General features: G+C 44.2%; 1 long non-coding RNA gene across 1 annotated transcript; it reads right to left on the bottom strand.

The window, feature by feature from the left end:
• Positions 1-9,956: 9,956 nt before the first annotated feature.
• Positions 9,957-13,257, bottom strand: LOC118883036. The gene is made up of 3 exons (XR_005016916.1): positions 13,195-13,257; positions 12,711-12,865; positions 9,957-10,045 (listed from the first exon to the last, which is right to left on the bottom strand). It is a non-coding gene; the product is annotated as an uncharacterized LOC118883036 (long non-coding RNA).
• Between the last annotated feature and the right edge of the window lie 4,222 nt (positions 13,258-17,479).

The following is a 17,479-nucleotide window of genomic DNA, read 5'->3' as shown; positions in this document are numbered from 1 at the left end:
GGAAGAAGGAAGTTTGGGGAGAACTCAAGAGAAACAAAGGGCACAGGGATGAGCACAGCTCACCCAGCAATACCAGGGCTTTTACAGGCTCCAGGTTCGGGGCAATCAGCCCCGTTTTCCAGGTGCCAACACACACAGAGGCCTGCAGCTTAAAAGCTGCAATCCCGAGTCAAGCCAGGTATTTCTGGATCCAGGTTCCTGCCTCTGGAGAAACAAAGGACAGTACTCTGCAGACAGCCTGTTTGGCCGTCCAGCTACTGGGCCACCCGACCACGCTGGAAATGCCCGCATCGCAAGCTGAAGGCAGACCTCTATCCCCCTCTGTGAGGCGAGGCATTTGAGTGATTGAATCAAAGGGGCCCGGTAACCAATCCCTTTGCTCTGGGCGTGTCCTTGAGATTCTGCCGACCCCAACTCCAACCCCATCTCAGAGCCTGTAGGTTTGGCCAGGGATCCACACGTGGGCTATGCTGGTGCTCCTGCGCCCTCTTGTGGCCGTCGGCTCTAATTGCAACTCATAGCCCTTCCTCCTGCCTCCCTCGCCAGCTCCAGGGGCTGCAAAGGCGACGGCACCTGCCAGCCTAATTTCCTTCCCCCTCTCCCTCTTAGCACAATGAAGTGCCTTAAGGATGGGGATATTTTCTCTCTCCAACACTCCCAGGGTACTCATCCTTCCCTACACCACCCCGCTACTTTAAATTAAATAGCCCGCGACTTCCCAGGAGATCGAGCAGTTAAGACTCCTCGCTTCCACTGCAGGTGGCACGGGTTTCATCCCTGGTCATGGAACTAAGATCCTACATGCCACACGGCGTGGCCAAAAAAGAATAAATAAATAAATAGCCCCCTGAAGTCACTGATGTACCGGGCTTGAACTCAATCACCTCCCTTTTAATTCAGGTGACCTGGTTTTAGGTCAGTTTTCCCCAGGCAGGGTTGTGGAAACAGAAGGAAGAGGATCAGAGAGAAAGGGGAGACAAACGTTTGGGGAGAACTCTCCAGAGAAAGAAAGGGCACAGGGATGAGCAAAGCCCGCCCAGCAGATATCCAGGCTTTTACAGGCTCCATGTTCAGGAAAACCAGCCCCGTTTTCCAGATGCCAACACCCACAGAGGCCTACAGCTTAAAAAGCTGCAAGCCCGAGTCAAGGCAGGTATTTCTGGGTCCAGAGTACTGACTCTGGAGAAACAAAGGGCAGTCAGTCTACAGGCAACCTGTCTGGCTGTCCGGCCACTGGGCCACAACCTGGCTGGAAGTGCCCCATCGGAAGCTGAAGGCAGACCACTGCCCCCTTGTGAGGCGAGGCAATTTGAGCCAGTGAATCAGAGGGGCCCGTAACCAGCCCCTTTGCTCTGGGCACGTCCTTGAGGTTCTGCCAACCCCATCTCCAACCCCATCTCAAAACCTGGAATTTTGGCCAGGGATCCACAGGTGGGCTCCGCTGGTGCTCCGGCGCCCTCTTGTGGCCATCGTCTCTAATAGCAACTTATAGCCCTTAATCCTGCCTCCCTTGCCAGCTCTGGGGGCTGCACTGGCCCAGGGCACCTGCCCAACTGATTTCCTTACCCCTCTCCCTCTTAGCACAATGAAGTGCCCTAGAGATGGCGATATTTTCTCTCTCCAAGTCTCCCAGGGTACTCATCCCTCCCTACCACATCCTACTACTTTAAATTAATCAGCCCAGGACTTCCCTGGTCCTCCAGTGGTTTAGACTCCTTGCTTCCACTGCAGGGCGCATGGGTTTGATCCTTGGTCGGGGAACTAAGATCCTACATGCCACACGGCATGGCCAAATATAAATAAATAAATAAATAGGCCCACTGCATTTACTTATGTACCTGGCTTTAAATCAGTCATCTCCCACATACTTCAGTTGACCTGGCTTTAGGTCAGGTTACCCCAGGCAGGGTTGTGGAAACAGAAGGAAGAGGATCAGATAGAAAGGGAAGACAAACTTTTGGAGAGAACTCTGGAGAAAAAGAAAGGGCACAGGGATGAGCGCAGCCCTCCCAGCAAACACCAGGGCTTTTACAGGCTCCGGATTCAGGACGACAGCCCCATTTTCCAGATGCCAACACACACAGAGACCAGCAGCTTAAAAGCTGGAAGCCCAAGTCAAGCCAGGTGTTTCTGGGTCCAGAGTCCTGACTCTAGAGAAACAAAGGGCAGTCAGTCTGCAGACAGCCTCTCTGGCTGTCGGGTCACTGGGCCACCCGACCTGGCTGAAAGTGCCCCCATGGCAAGCTGAAGGCAGAATTCAGCCCGCTCTGTGAGATGAGGCAATTTGAGCAAGTGAATCAGAGGTGCCCAGTAACAACCCCTTTCCTCTGCGCACGTCCTTGAGGTTCTGCAAACCCCATCTCCGAACCTGGAGGTTTGGCCAGGGATGCACACGAGGGTACCGCTGGTGCTCCGGCGCCCTCTTGTGGCCGTCGGCTCTAATGGCAACTCTCAGCCCTTCCTCCTTCTTCCGTGCGGAGCCCCGGGGGCTGCACTGGCCTTGGGCACCTGCCAGCCTGATTTCCTTCCCCCTCTCCCTCTTAGCACAATGAAGTGCCTTAAGGATGGGGATATTTTCTCTCTCCAACACTCCCAGGGTACTATCCCACCCTACTGCACCCCACTACTTTAAATTAAATAGCCCGCGACTTCCCAGGAGGTCAAGTGGCTAAGACTCCCCGCTTCCACTGCAGGTGGCACGGGTTTCATCCCTGGTCATGGAACTAAGATCCTACATGCCACACGGCGTGGCCAAAAAAGAATAAATAAATAAATAGCCCCCTGAAGTCACTGATGTACCGGGCTTGAACTCAATCACCTCCCTTTTAATTCAGGTGACCTGGTTTTAGGTCAGTTTTCCCCAGGCAGGGTTGTGGAAACAGAAGGAAGAGGATCAGAGAGAAAGGGGAGACAAACGTTTGGGGAGAACTCTCCAGAGAAAGAAAGGGCACAGGGATGAGCAAAGCCCGCCCAGCAGATATCCAGGCTTTTACAGGCTCCATGTTCAGGAAAACCAGCCCCGTTTTCCAGATGCCAACACCCACAGAGGCCTACAGCTTAAAAGCTGTAAAAATATCTTTAGCCTCATCACTTGCACTATCTTCTACATTTATGAACTTACTCATAACTCTCTCATCCTTAAAATTTTTTTAATTTTATTATTATTTTAAAATATTATTTTGAAATATTATTATTTAAAATTAAATAATTAATTTAATATCTAATATTTATTTTAATTTAATATTTAATAAATATTAATTAATTAATTAACATTTAATAAATCAATATTTTAACATTTAATTTTTGATAAATATTAATGTTTATATTTAATAAATATTTGCTATTTATTTATTTTAATATTTAATAAATAATATTAATTAATTAATATTTAATTTAATATTTATTTTAAATTTAATATTTAAAATATTATTATTATAAAATTTTATTTATTATTTTAAAAGTCCAAAACCCTTGCTTTGGCTCTCCCTTCTGATTAAGCAGCAATTCTGTATTTAGCCATCCCTTTTACATGGAACGTTTTGAAAAACTTTACTTGCTGTTTCCTTTTCCCATTCATTCTTCAGTGACTCTACCCACCAGACCCCACAGACAAGAAACTCCAGTGGCCTCCCAACACCCAAAGCCAGAGGCTGGCTTCCTTCTTTGATGTCTTGAGACTGACTACATCTCAGTTTTCCTGATTTTATTTTTTACTTGTTGATTTTTAAACACTCATTTTCCTTAGCTTCCCCACTGTAAGGCATCAAATCTAATTTGATTCTCCTCCTACTGCTCTGATCATTCCTTTTTTGTTTTTAATAAATTTATTTATTTATTTATTTTTGGCTGCCTTGGGTCTTCGTTGCTGCGCGTGGGCTTTTCTCTAGTTGCGGCGAAAAGGGTCTACTCTTCATTGCAGTGTGTGGGCTTCTCATTGCAGTGGCTTCTCTTGTTGCGGAGCACAGGCTCTAGGCGCGTGGGCTCAGTAGTTGTGGCGCACGGGCTTAGTTGCTCCGCGGCATGTGGGATCTTCCTGGACCAGGGCTCGAACCCGTGTCCCCTGCATTGGCAGGTGGGTTCTTAACCACCGTGCCACCAGGGAAGCCCTGATCATTACTCTTGAGTCCCTTTAATTAGCAGTATCCTCTCCTTAAATCATTTTTTTTCAAACTAGTGTTTTCTTACTTCTAGTCTCTCTTTTATTTTTTTTTAATATTTATTTATTTGGCCGCGCCAGGTCTCAGTTGCAGCACGCAGGATCTTCATTGCAGCACGTGGGATCTTTTTTTTTTTCTTTTTTTTTTAGTTGCAGCATGGGAATTCTTAGTTGCAGCATGTGGGACCTAGTTCCCTGACCAGGGATAGAACCTGGGCCCCCTGCATTGAGAGCACAGAGTCTTAGCCACTGGACAACCAGAGAAGTTCCTTCTTCCTTCTGTTCTTTTCTTGTTCCTCCTGTGACCTTTTTGAGTCATCTTATGAAGGCTTTACAACTGTTTGTAGTCATTCATTTTATCCTTACCCCTGGGTACATGGGAGGATTGCATTTTCACTGCCCCTAAAGTTACTCCACATAGAAGCAATCACAGACCCTGTATATTCTACTATCTAAACTTTAAAAAAAAATTTTTTTCCTTTTAATTCCCAGTGAACCTCCCAGTCATCCTGTCTCATCTGTACTCCTGTGACACTGTGCCAGATGGTCTCTTTATACAAACTCTGCCCTTCCTGGATTCTATTCTGCACATCACAGCCAGAATTCCCATACTTACAACCATTCTTTTTGCCCTTCGAGAGAAATCCTTAACATCACGCGGAGACTCTGGACTGATCCCCTCAGTCTGCTTTCCTCTCTCTCACACTCAAGTTCTCTGCTGCAGCCACTCTAACCTCTCTCATTTCCTTCAAAGTTCTGTGTTCCTTGACCTGCATCTCAGAATATTACCCATTCTGACATCTCAGACCTAGGAGTGCCCCTGCCATTTTTTTCTTAGTTGAATTGCATGAATCCTTCACATCTCAGCCTAGACATCATACAAAAAACAATAAATATTTATGGATTGATTCTCTCATCCATTATTCCAGCTGAGACTTTCATCAGCTCCTATCCACATTGTTGAAATAGCCTCTACTCTCCTCTGTACCACTCTGTACCTTTTAACTACAGTGTCCTCTGTGAAGATGCTAGTTGCCTGGGTGTGGAACATTACTAGATTTAATTTTCTAATTTTACCTTTTAGTTATTACTCTCTTCTTTGCTTGTCCCATTTAATTGTATCCTCTGATTTCAGCACAATTATTTAACACAATAATTAATTAGATAAATCATTAATCTTTTGATTAATATACAGACTAATCACCATAGATCTCATTTACTGAAAATGTCAATATTTAGTTGCAGCTGAGCAGTGTTTTATTAAGATATTGTTTCAATAGTTAAACATCATAGTTTCTTATAATGCATATCACAAACTTGGAAAATTCACTTTCTTGATAGCTTCACCAAAGTTTAGAATTTTTTGCTAAAAATAGGTTATAAGTTACAACATCAGAGTCATGTTTTCTTGTCTTCTGGATGCGACCAAATCACAGTTTAGTGTCATTAAACTGTGGGACGAAGTGAGAGTGGCACGGACATATATACACTACCAAATGTAAAACAGATAGCTAGTGGGAAGCAGCTGCATAGCACAGGGAGATCAGCTTGGTGCTTTTGGTCCACCTAGAGGGGTGGGGTAGGGAGGGTGGGAGGGAGACGCAAGAGGGAGGAGATATGGGGATATAGGTTTATGTATAGCTGATTCACTTTGTTATACAGCAGAAACTAACACACCATTGTAAAGCAATTATACTCCAATAAAGATGTCTAAAAAAAAAAAAAGGTATATTGAATTTTACGCAACTTACTTTACAGGCAAAAATTGTGAACTTAACTCCTTTTCAATGGATACAAAATCTAACAGTAAACTACCCAAAAAGGATGGATAATTTATACTGCTTCTTTCAACAAAAGAAACAATAAAACTATGACTTATGAGAACAAGACTACATTGAGAAATTAAAAGAAATGAAACACTGGGAACCAATGAAAACAACACTAAATATAGTCAGAAAAATAGAAAACATATCAACTTTATACCTCTATAATTAAATAAATATTTATATAGTAGGGAATAAACACTTCAGCAGAAAATTCTTAATTAGAAAGCACAATGTTTTGTAAAATAAATACATGATGATGGTGCATCTTAGATACACAAAGAAGCATTTTAAATCAGGCTAGTAAGTCTTGTCCAAATATAGAGAAATATTTTTGACATCTAAAAGCATTAGGATTGTTGCCTAAGACTTGACTCAAGTGGGATCTAAGTGAAACTTTCTCCTGGTATCTAATTTATCAAATTCAAGTTCTTAAGGTATTTATTTCAGAAGTAGATTTCATTCTACTTTAAAGATTTCTGCCCTTCATTAACTTCAGATATCAGTATACTTGCAGTCTCAGGGATATAAATATAAAACATGTTGACATCCCTGTGGTTTTGGATACCTATTAATGTTTTGTCTGTTTGGGTAGAATTAATTTGTTTATTTTCAACTTGGCATGAAATCAAATAACTTTGTCTTGTTTCTATGTCTTTTATAAAGTTGATTAAGGAAAATTGAATAGTTAAATTGCAAGAATATATATGACCATAAAGAATGGCAAAAGCATTACTTTAAAGTTGATTCTTAGGCTTCCCTGGTGGCGCAGTGGTTGAGAATCTGCCTGCCAATGCAGGGGACACGGGTTCGAGCCCTGGTCTGGGAAGATCTCACATGCCACGGAGCAACTAGGCCCGTGAGCCACAATTACTGAGCCTGTGTGTCTGGAGCCTGTGCTCCACAACAAGAGAGGCCGCGACAGTGAGAGGCCCGCGCACCGCGATGAAGAGTGGCCCCCACTTGCCACAACTAGAGAAAGCCCTCGCATAGAAACGAAGACCCAACACAGCCATAAATAAATAAATAATAAATAAAAATTTAAAAAAAAAATAAATAAATAAAGTTGATTCTTTTGGACTTTGCTGGTGGCGCAGTGGTTAAGAATCCACCTGCCAACACAGGGGACACGGGTTCGAGCCCCGTTCCAGGAAGATCCCACATGCCGCGGAGCAACTAAGCCCATGCGCCACAACTACTGAGCCTGCGCTCTAGAGCCCGTGCGCCACAACTACTGAGTCCACATGCCACAACTACTGAAGCCCACGTGCCCAGAGCCTGTGCTCCGCAACAAGAGAAGCCACCGCAATGACAAGCCCGCGCGCCGCAAAAAAGAGTAGCCCCTGCTCGCTGCAACTAGAGAAATCCCGCGCGCAGCAACAAAGACACAATGCAGCCAAAAATAAATAAATAAATAAATTTATTAAAATAATAATAAAATTAAAATTAAATTCATTCTTTTTAAGAATTTTGTAGTGATAAAAAAGAAGAGATAACGTTGCAGGTCATATATTACTATCCTTGTAAAAGTTGTGAGAAACCATGAATGAGTAATTCTACATTTATTAGCTAATGGTATGGTACAACCACTTATCAAAATAAAAATGAGGCCCATATACATACAAAATCCACTCTTTATCATAAGTATCACTAGAAACTATAGAGCCCCACATGAACTCTTGAGGGTAGTAAGGCTCTTAAAACAACATTTTAAGTGCATAGCTATTACAAACCCATTTGATATTCATTTTAATTGCCATAATGCTAATGAATATACTCTGTATTCAAACTGATGTCCCAAGTTCTACTACAGCAGTTCCAATATAATTCAGCCTTAGTTAAGAGCGAGTATTAAAATTGCAGGGCTTCCCTGGTGGCGCAGTGGTTGGGAGTCCACGTGCCAATGCAGGGGACACAGGTTTGATCCCCGGTCTGGGGGAATCCCACATGCTGCAGAGCAGCTACGCCCATGCACCACAACTGCTGGGCCTGTGCTCTGGAGCACGCGAGCCACAACTACTGAAGCCCATGCGCCTGGAGCCCGTGCTCCGCAATGGGAGAGGCCACCGCAGCGAGGAGTGGCCCCCATTCGCTGCAACCAGAGAAAAGCCCACGCACAGCAAGAAAGACCCAACACGACCAAAAATGTAAAAGAAAAGAAAAAATTTCATTTTACCAGGAAGGAGGGAAAAAACTAATTAGAGCAAACATCAGCTCCTTGAAATGGCAAATTAAAGATTTATATTAAATCATGTTTTCTCACTTGGACATGTACAGAATACAATGATACAGGAAAACTTGCTATATCAACAACTCCTTTTTCTTGCCTCAGCTGTTCTACTGATTAATTAGCCTGGAAAATAGAAATTGGGATGCGAAAAATGACTTAGAAGGGGAGGCTGAAATTCACTTTACAATATTTAGTCTATGAAAAGGATTTTAAAAATACCACCACGCCAATATATTTTAGCTGAAGGAACAGGTAGTTATATATGCCATTTTATGGCAATTGGTCAGACAAGTTCTAATGTTCCCTTTAATCCTCTCCCACATGGAGGACTGACACCTGAAAATCCAACATGAGAGACCTCATGCCATAAATTCAAGATGGTATTTTTCAATGTATGGGTCACAGAATGACTCCTGGATGTTTGTTAAAAGCAAACATTCCGGGGCTTCCCTGGTGGCGCAGTGGTTGAGAATCTGCCTGCTAATGCAGGGGACACGGGTTCGAGCCCTGGTCTGGGAAGATCCCACATGCCACGGAGCGGCTGGGCCCGTGAGCCACAACTACTGAGCCTGCGCGTCTGGAGCCTGTGCCCCGCAACGGGAGGGGCCGCGATAGTGAAAGGCCCGCGCACCGCGATGAAGAGCGGTCCCCGCACCGCGACGAAGAGTGGCCCCCACTTGCCGCAACTAGAGAAAGCCCTCGCACGAACCGAAGACCCAGCACAGCCATAAATAAATAAATAAATAAAAAATAAAAAAAATAAAAAAAAAAAAAAGCAAACATTCCTGGGAATTCCCTGGAGGTCCAGTGGTTAGGACTCTGCGCTCTCACTGCCGAGGGCCCGGGTTCAATCCCTGGTTGGAGAAATAAGATCCCACAAGCCACGCAGCATCACAAAAAAAAAAAAAAAGCAAACATTTCTGTGCCTCAACCAAGTTCTACCAAGTCAAAATCACGGGAATCAGCATTGTGACGAGCAACCTGAAAATTCTGACATACACACTTGTTTAAAAACAACTGCCTGGGACTTGCCTGGTAATCTAGTGGTTAAGACTCCACACTCCCAATGCAGGGGGCCAGGGTTCCATCTTGGTCAGGGAACTAGATCCCGCATGCCGCAACAAAGATCTTGTATGCTGCAACTAAGACCCGGTGCAGCCAAATAAATAAATAAAAAAACACAACTGCCTGAAGTTTGGATGAGGTAATATTTAAAGCTATATATTTTTCATTTCATTCCAGTCAGCAAACATTTATTAAGTACGGATTCTATGTGAGTGAAAATTTGATACATGGAGGGTGTCCCAAAAGGCAAGAAGCATATGATAAACTTATTTTCAAGGTACAGTTTATTAAGTACAATGATAACCTGCAAATGTCTGGAAATACAAAAAAGTGTGCTTACTGTGCAGATTAACAGTTCACTCTTTTTTTTAAATTTATTTATTTTATTTATTTATTTTTGGCTGCGTTGGGTCTCAGTTGCTGCACGTGGGCTTTCTCTAGTTGCGGCGAGGGGGGGCTACTCTTCGTTGTGGTGCGCGGGCTTCTCATTGCAGTGGCTTCTCTTGTTGTGGAGCACGGGCTCTAGGCGCACAGGCTTCAGTAGTTGTGGCTCGCGGGCTCAGTAGTTGTGGCTTGAGGGCTCTAGAGCACAGGCTCAGTAGTTGTGGCGTGTGGGCTTAGTTTCTCCGTGGCATGTGGGATCTTCCCGGACCAGGGCTCGAACCAGTGTCCCCTGCATTGGCAGGAGGATTCTTAATGACTGTGCCACCAGGGAAGCCCTAACAGTTCACTCTTGATTTCAATCTAGTAGTTCATCCTCTGAAAAGGTGTCTGGAGGTTGAAGAGAAGTGTGTTTAGCTTATTATTAGAAAATGTAACTGAAGTACTGGTTAAAAACAAATTTACCCATGTTTTCTCATGGTTTGGACATCCTGTGTTTTCAAGAGGAGGGTAATAAGTGTGTGAGGTTTCTTGGTGGCTGGGGGAAGGGACAGAAGGTACCAGTGAGGGAAGGGAAAAAATGAACTACAAGACCAGAAGCACTAAAGGCAAACAGTTTCTCTTACCTCCAACCTAATTCTCCTGGTGCCCGAACCGTGAGTTAAACTTATCAATATTTGGAAGTTGCATTGTGTTTTTTTAACCACCAGAGCAAAATTCAAACAGTAGAAGTTGACTTTGAAGTTTAATAGGAGAATGGAAGAAAATAAAGCTGATGGTGCCAAGTTATTTTTCTGGTCAGCAATTTTTGCTCACCCCATCCCCTCCAGGAGTGGAGACTGATTGACTGAAATCTTTAGAGTGAATTGAACAGGGAGCACTCACTCATGGAACTGAGTGCAGACAAGCTGACGGGATTCATTAATTGTGCCTAGATTTTCTATAATCCTTGGTTGACTTTTCCTGGCAGTGAAAACAGGATCCAATTTAAAAAAAAAAAAAAAAAAAAGATTGTGATAAGTGAAGGTGGACAGAAAAATGGTTGTAGGGACCTTAACGGATTTCCATTGCCCATAGCCATGGTTCCCAGAGTGGTTTCTAGACCAGCTATTTCATCACTACCTGGGGACTCATTGTACTCGTCTGCTCTGGCTGCTATTACAAAAGACCACTGGTTAGGTGGATAAAACAACGTGTTTGTTTCCATACAGAGCTGGAGGCTGGAAGTCCAAGATCAAGGTGCTGGCCAGTTTGGTTTCTGGTGAGAGCTTTCTTCCTGGCTCTTCCTCTTTTTATAAGCCACCAATCCAATCAGATTAGGAACCCAGCCTTATGACCTCATTTAACCTTCATTATCTCCTAAAAGCCCTATTTCAAATAGGGTCACATTGGGGATGAGAACTTCAATGTATGAATTTTGGGGCCAGAATTCAGTCCATAGCACTTGTAACAAATGAAAACTCTGCAGCCCTGCCTCAGACCTACTGAATCAGAAATTCAGGAAATGGAGCCCTGCAATTTGTGTCTTATTAATCTCTCCAGGTTATCCGCATGCACACTAAAGCCTGAGAAGCACGGGCCTTCAGGGAAAATTCCCAGCATCTCATTTTGTTTCCTCCACAGTTTTTCCCATTTTTACTTTCCAACCTTATTTCTTACTGCTCTTTGACATGAGCTCTGCTTCTGCTAGACTCCTTCTCACTGTGGCCTGAAGGATCATTCGTATTCTGCCTTTCAGACTCTTGTTTTCTCTCTTTCCATGACCTTGAATTGTCTTTCGACCTCTTTAATGAAGCATCACTTTAACATCCCAGCCATGGTCATGTCTTCTTTCTCCAGATAGCATAAGCACTACTTGTCTGAACGAATCATTTTCCTATTTTACAGATTTTACTTTCTTAGAGTTCATAGGTTACACTTGTTTGTAATTTTAGCACAAGGCTTTGCACATAAAAAGTACTTAAATCTTCAAAATATTATAGACTGTCTTGCTTATAACTCTTCTCTGTAAGTGACTCCCTACAACTCTGGCTCCAATACAACACTGATTTGGGGCATCAAACAGCCCTTTGGTCTCTGACATAATGCTACTTCCAAAGTTGCTTAATATTAAAAAGTAATCAATATACTATTTGCTATTTATTAAGTCCTTAAGTGCATCAAGCCCTATAATAAGCACTTAGTACATTACCTCATTCAATTCTCACAATCACCCTGAAATAGGCATTATGATCCCTATTTGACTGAAAAAGACACTGGAAACTGAGGCAGAGAGTTCAGGCAACTCCCCCAAAGTCACATACCCAAGGAGCAGCAAGGCTGAAAAATGTGAACCTATGTTTCTCTGACTCAAAGCATATGCGTTATTTCCACTGTGTTATACTAGAGACAGAGAGATTTAGTTTTCTGTCATCGTGTTGAATTTACTGCCAAGAACCCCAGAGGGTATAGGTCTTGCATTAAAGATAATTCCAGGATACCCTTTGTGAACTCTCTATTTTCTACATCCGTAGCGTACACACACACAAACACACATCCTGAAGCACTGCTAAAAGTAAGCCATCATGAAAAAGAAATTTGGGGAGGACTTCTTGACCAACAGATACTGTTAAATGACTACAGACAACAAAGAGCTCTAAATTCCATCGCTATTCTATATGCTATTTACCAGCGGACAGACTTTGGAATTCTTTCATCTTTACATTGAAGACAACTGAAGAACTCAAAGGGAACTACTTGAAAGCTCACAAGGAGCTCTGATAAACTTTTGCCCAAAGCTACTACTGATAATTAAACACTAGAAGCACTCACACACACATATATGCATAAAAAATTGAAAAAAACTATGAAAACAATGGAAATTTATTTTTCCAGTGGTACGTTCTTAGCTTCCTTCCCCAGAAAACAGACCAAGGGGTTGTATTTCACTTTCACAGCTACCGGCACTTTGAAGACTGGCCTATTAAGAGAATAAGCCACACCTGCTGGATTGTTTCCGTCATTCCAACCACCAGCTGAGATAGCAATGAACAGTAACCCTCCGTGTTCAGCCTACCTGGGGGGTTCCACAACCTCGACATCTTGCAGAAATAGGTGACATCCTGCCCACATGGAGGCGCTGAAAATGAGCTGCGTCTTCTTCTGGGTTGTAGCGCACCACCGCCGTCTGTGTCTGCAAATCGTGAGACACGATGGTCCATACTTTGTCCTCTGTGGGGAGAAAAATGCCGCGACGATGGGTCATTAGTATGCAACTGCATCTTCAAATGTCAGAAAATAAGTGAGCTACACTTTCACTGGTGTTTTCCCTGAACTGCTGTAGAACAGTTAAGGACAGTAGTAACTCTTCAAGTAACCCCTACCGTTTTCTCACACCGAAGTTCTGCTTATATAGACAAAGTAGAAAAGTCATATTGTTTATTAAAAACAAACACAAGATCTGGTGGATGCCCAAACATCCACAGCATTGAGTGTGAGGCCCACTGTGTTGCAATGCCTTCCCGACTCTGGAACCCCTCACCCCTCCCGTAGAACAGGACCTGCTCCTTCCTAAATGAACTATGTGCTCTCCAGCCTCTGGATCTTTGTACATGCTGTTCGCTCTAACCGGAATATGCATCCTCATCTTGTCAACAACTGTTCTTTTCACCCTGACCTTTCAGATAAAATTAGACACTGCACGCTCTGTTATTGAAATGCTCTACACATGTGGGATGATGCGGATAAGTAATTATCTTGGAGTTTTGGACCCTGAAAATTTCAACGTGTGAAAAGAAGCAGATATAAGACTGATGATGTCGAATTAAAATCCTATATAGTTCTGCATTTGAATTAGAAGTATCACTATAAACACTTGATGACGTTATCTTTTAAAAATATAGATATAGGTCCTAGCTCTGTCCACTGAAAAAGTCCCCAAACAAGGACCAACCTCTGGCACCAGACTGTCATCACTCTATACCATTTTCCTTTAAGAGAAAACTAGGTTCCTGGAGAAATGGCTGATTCCAGGGCTGGAAAGGGATAAGAGGAGCCTGGAACGTATTGTCACATCAGAAACAAATAAACTACTGGAGACAGAGGGCTGTTCCAAAGCCCCCAGGGCCAAAGAAGGATGATTTTAATTAACAGCAATCAGAATTTCCTGTAATGAATTAAAATACATCAAGGATATTTAATTCTATGAGTTCACTGAAAAAAAAAGAAATTAACTTTGGAAGATGCTAGGTAACTAACACATTATTTTGAATACCAGTAAATGAAGGCAAAAATTCAGCATTTAGTCTACATTACCTATATGAACTGTAATATAACTAAACACTCCCTTTATGGAAATATTTCAGCTCATAAATGAAGGCTAAATAATAAGTTAGAGTGTCATCATTTTGTAACTGTTACCGAGTCCAAGCTCCCCCTGCTTGCCGCATGACAGGCTAATAAATCGAAGACGAGGTGTTGAGGCAGGGAATACTTTATTCGGAAAGCCAGCAGGCCGAGTAGATGACAGACTAAAGTCTCAAAATAACTGTCTTCTCAGGGTTTGGATGCCAGTTTCTTTTATAGCACAGAGAGGGGGAGGAGATGAGGAAGTAAAGTAAAAAGGCCATAAGTTTTGCAAATGTCCCCTGGAATGGCCAGCCTGGGGAGGTGATGTGTTGATTTCTTCTTCCTTGTAGCCATCCACAGGTGGAACAGGGTCCAGATGTTTCCCTAAACAAAGGTACTTTGGTTTAACATTCAGGCAGAGGGGCAGGGTTCCCCGAGGCAGGCCATTATGTGTAGACAGTATCCTTTTAGTGAACAAAAGTGGCGGAAAGCAAAGGTTGAAGTAAAAGAAACAGATCCAACATGTAGTCCGATTTGGCTCTTCCCTGTTACAGTTCCCCACTGTCAATATCCATTTCACAGTCTTGTGGAAAAAGGGGTGATGACCCAGAGAATGTGGCTTTGAATGCCAGTGAGGCTTCATTTCAGGAGTCCCAGAGGGTTGGGGGAAATAGAGACTTCACTCTAAATGGGCACACACAAAAATCTCACAGGCTCTGGGATGGAGGGAAGAAGCAGTAATACGATAGGAGCCTGGGTCAGACCTACTTGCTGATCTTGGAGAGCCTCCCAGAGAGGCAGGAGCCAACTACAGCTCACCCTGGGGACACAGACACTGACTGCAGCAATCGGGGGGAGCTTGTTCTACCACATGGACACTGGTGCTGACAAATGCCATTTTGGAATCCTCCTTCTAGCTTATAGCCCCAATACCCAGCCCTGCCCAGACCAAACAGCATATAGGTGCCAGTGCTGGGACGCCTCAGGACAAGCAACTAACACGGCATGGACACAGCCTCAGGCACTGGCAGGAAGACTGCCCTATGACCCTGGGAGTCCACAACCACCCCTGGACATGATCCTGTCCAACAGAGGGCCCGGGACCCGGCCCCACGCTCCAGTGCACAGGCACTAAACCCAACCCGAGACCCTCGGGGCCCTCTAGCCGGAGAACCTGGGACCCAGCTCCAACCAACAGTGGGCAGGCACCATCCCCAGAATCCCATGGGCTCGAGCCACACCCTCTAGCGAACCTGCTCTAGCCTCAGGACCAGCTTCCCTAGTGGGTGGACACCAGCCATAAGAAAATCACAGCCCTGCAGTCTGTGGATCTGGCCCACCCACCAGGAGGCCAGATCATGCCCTGGGACTGGCTGGGCCCCAGCGCCAGCCACCAGCAAGCCTGCTCTAGCCTCAGGCCCAGCTTCACCCACCGGTGGGCAGACACCAGCCACAAGAAAACTATAGCCCCACAGCCTACAGACACAGCCCACCCACTAGCAGGCCAGATCCTTCCCTGGAGACCAGCTGGGCCCTGGCCCTAACCATCAGCAGTCCAACAGAAGGTTCAAGACACCCTGGGCCCTGCAGCCAACTGTGTGAGAAAGCAGCCTCACCCACCCATGATAAAACACAAGTTCTGGGACCCCTGGGACCTGCAACCAGACTCCAGGACCTGGCTTCACCCACAGTGGTTGGGCAACAGCCCTGAGATTTCCTGGACGCTGACTCCACCCACCAATAATGCAGCACTAGTCCCCCCACCCCAGGTTTCTGCAGTAAGCCACCGCCTGACACAGTTAACAACACATAGCTAGCCAGGAGCCTCTGCACAAGGCAGGACCCAGCAACCAACAAGTCCAGGGGCAAACCAAGCCTACCAGACCACCCATATAATGAGCCTACCATGACAGGAAGACCCACACAGCCCTCACAGGGGAAACCTCTAGAGCATAAAGCTCTGGTGTTGAGAGGGGAGTGCACTACTGGGACATATAGGATGTCTCCTGCAAAAGGCCACTTCTCCAATGTTAAGAAACAAACATAACCGATCTATAAGATACATAAAAATATAAACAGCAAATTAGGCAAAATGAGGTGACAGAGGAACCTGTTCCAAACAAAGGAACAAAATAAAACCCCAAAAGGAGAACTAAGTAAAGTGGAAATAGGTAATCTACCCAAGAAGGAGTTCAGGGTAGTGATGATAAAGATGACCAAAGAACTCGGGGGAGGAATGGATAACCAGACGAGTCAGAAATTTTTAACAAAAATTTAGAAAATATAAAGAACAATCAGAGGTGAAGAATAAGATAACTGAAATGAAAAACACCCTAGAAGGAATCAACTGTAGACTAAATGATACAAAGGAATGTATCAGTGAGCTGAAAGACAGAGTAGTTGAAACCACTCATACTGAAAAGAAAAAAGGAAGGAAAAGAAATGAGAACAGTTTGAGACCTCTGTAAGGACATCAAGCACACTAATATTTGCATTATAGGCTACCCAGAAGAAGAAGAGAGAGAAAAGGAGGCTGAGAACATAACTGAAGACATAATACATGAAAACTTCCCTAACCTGGGATAGGAAACAGACATCCAAGTTCAGGAAGCGCAGAATGTCCCATACAGGATTATCCACAGAGGAAGACACAAAGACACATTGTATATTATTATTATTTTTTTAATATTTATTTATTTGGCTGCATCAGGTCTTAGTTGCAGCCCACAGGCTCTTCATTGCAGTGCATGGGCTTCTCTCTAGTTGTGGCACACAGGCTCCAGAGCACACAGGCTCAGCAGTTGTGGCGCACGGGCTTAGTTGCCCTGTGGCATGTGGGATCTTAGTTCCCCGACCAGGGATCAAACCCGCGTCCCTTGCATTGGAAAGTGGATTCTTAACCACTGGACCATCAGGGAAGTCCCCATATTGTATATAAAAATGGCAAAAATTAAAGAGAGAATGTTAAAAGTAGCAAGAGAAAAGTAACACATTACTTACAAGGGAACTCCCATTAAGGTTATCAGCTGACTTTTCAGCATAAACTCTGCAGGTCAGAAGGGAGTGGCATGGGCTTCCCTGGGGGCACAGTCGTTAAGAATCCGCCTGCCAGTGCAGGGGACATGGGTTCAAGCCCTGGTCCGGGAAGATCCCACATGCCAAGGAGCAACTAAGCCCGTGCACCACAGCTACTGAGCCTGTGCTCTAGAGCCCGCGAGCCACAACTACTGAAGCCCATGTGCCTAGAGCCTGTGCTCCACAACAAGAAAAGCCACGGCAATGAGAAGCCCGTGCACTGCAACGAAGAGTAGCCCCTGCTCATCACAACTAGAGAAAGCCCTCATGCAGCAATGAAGACCCAGCGCAGCCAAAAATAAATAAATAAATAAAAAGAAAAGGAAAAAAAAAAAGGGAGTGGCACAACATAGTCAAAGTGATGAAAGGGAAAAAAAAACCTACAACCAAGTATACTTTAACCAGCAAGGTTCTTGATCAGAT

Source organism: Balaenoptera musculus, chromosome 16 (assembly GCF_009873245.2).
Source record: "Balaenoptera musculus isolate JJ_BM4_2016_0621 chromosome 16, mBalMus1.pri.v3, whole genome shotgun sequence".
NCBI lineage: Eukaryota > Metazoa > Chordata > Mammalia > Artiodactyla > Balaenopteridae > Balaenoptera > Balaenoptera musculus.
Note: the sequence above shows the minus strand (reverse complement) of the source record. Positions and strands in the feature narration are given on the sequence as shown.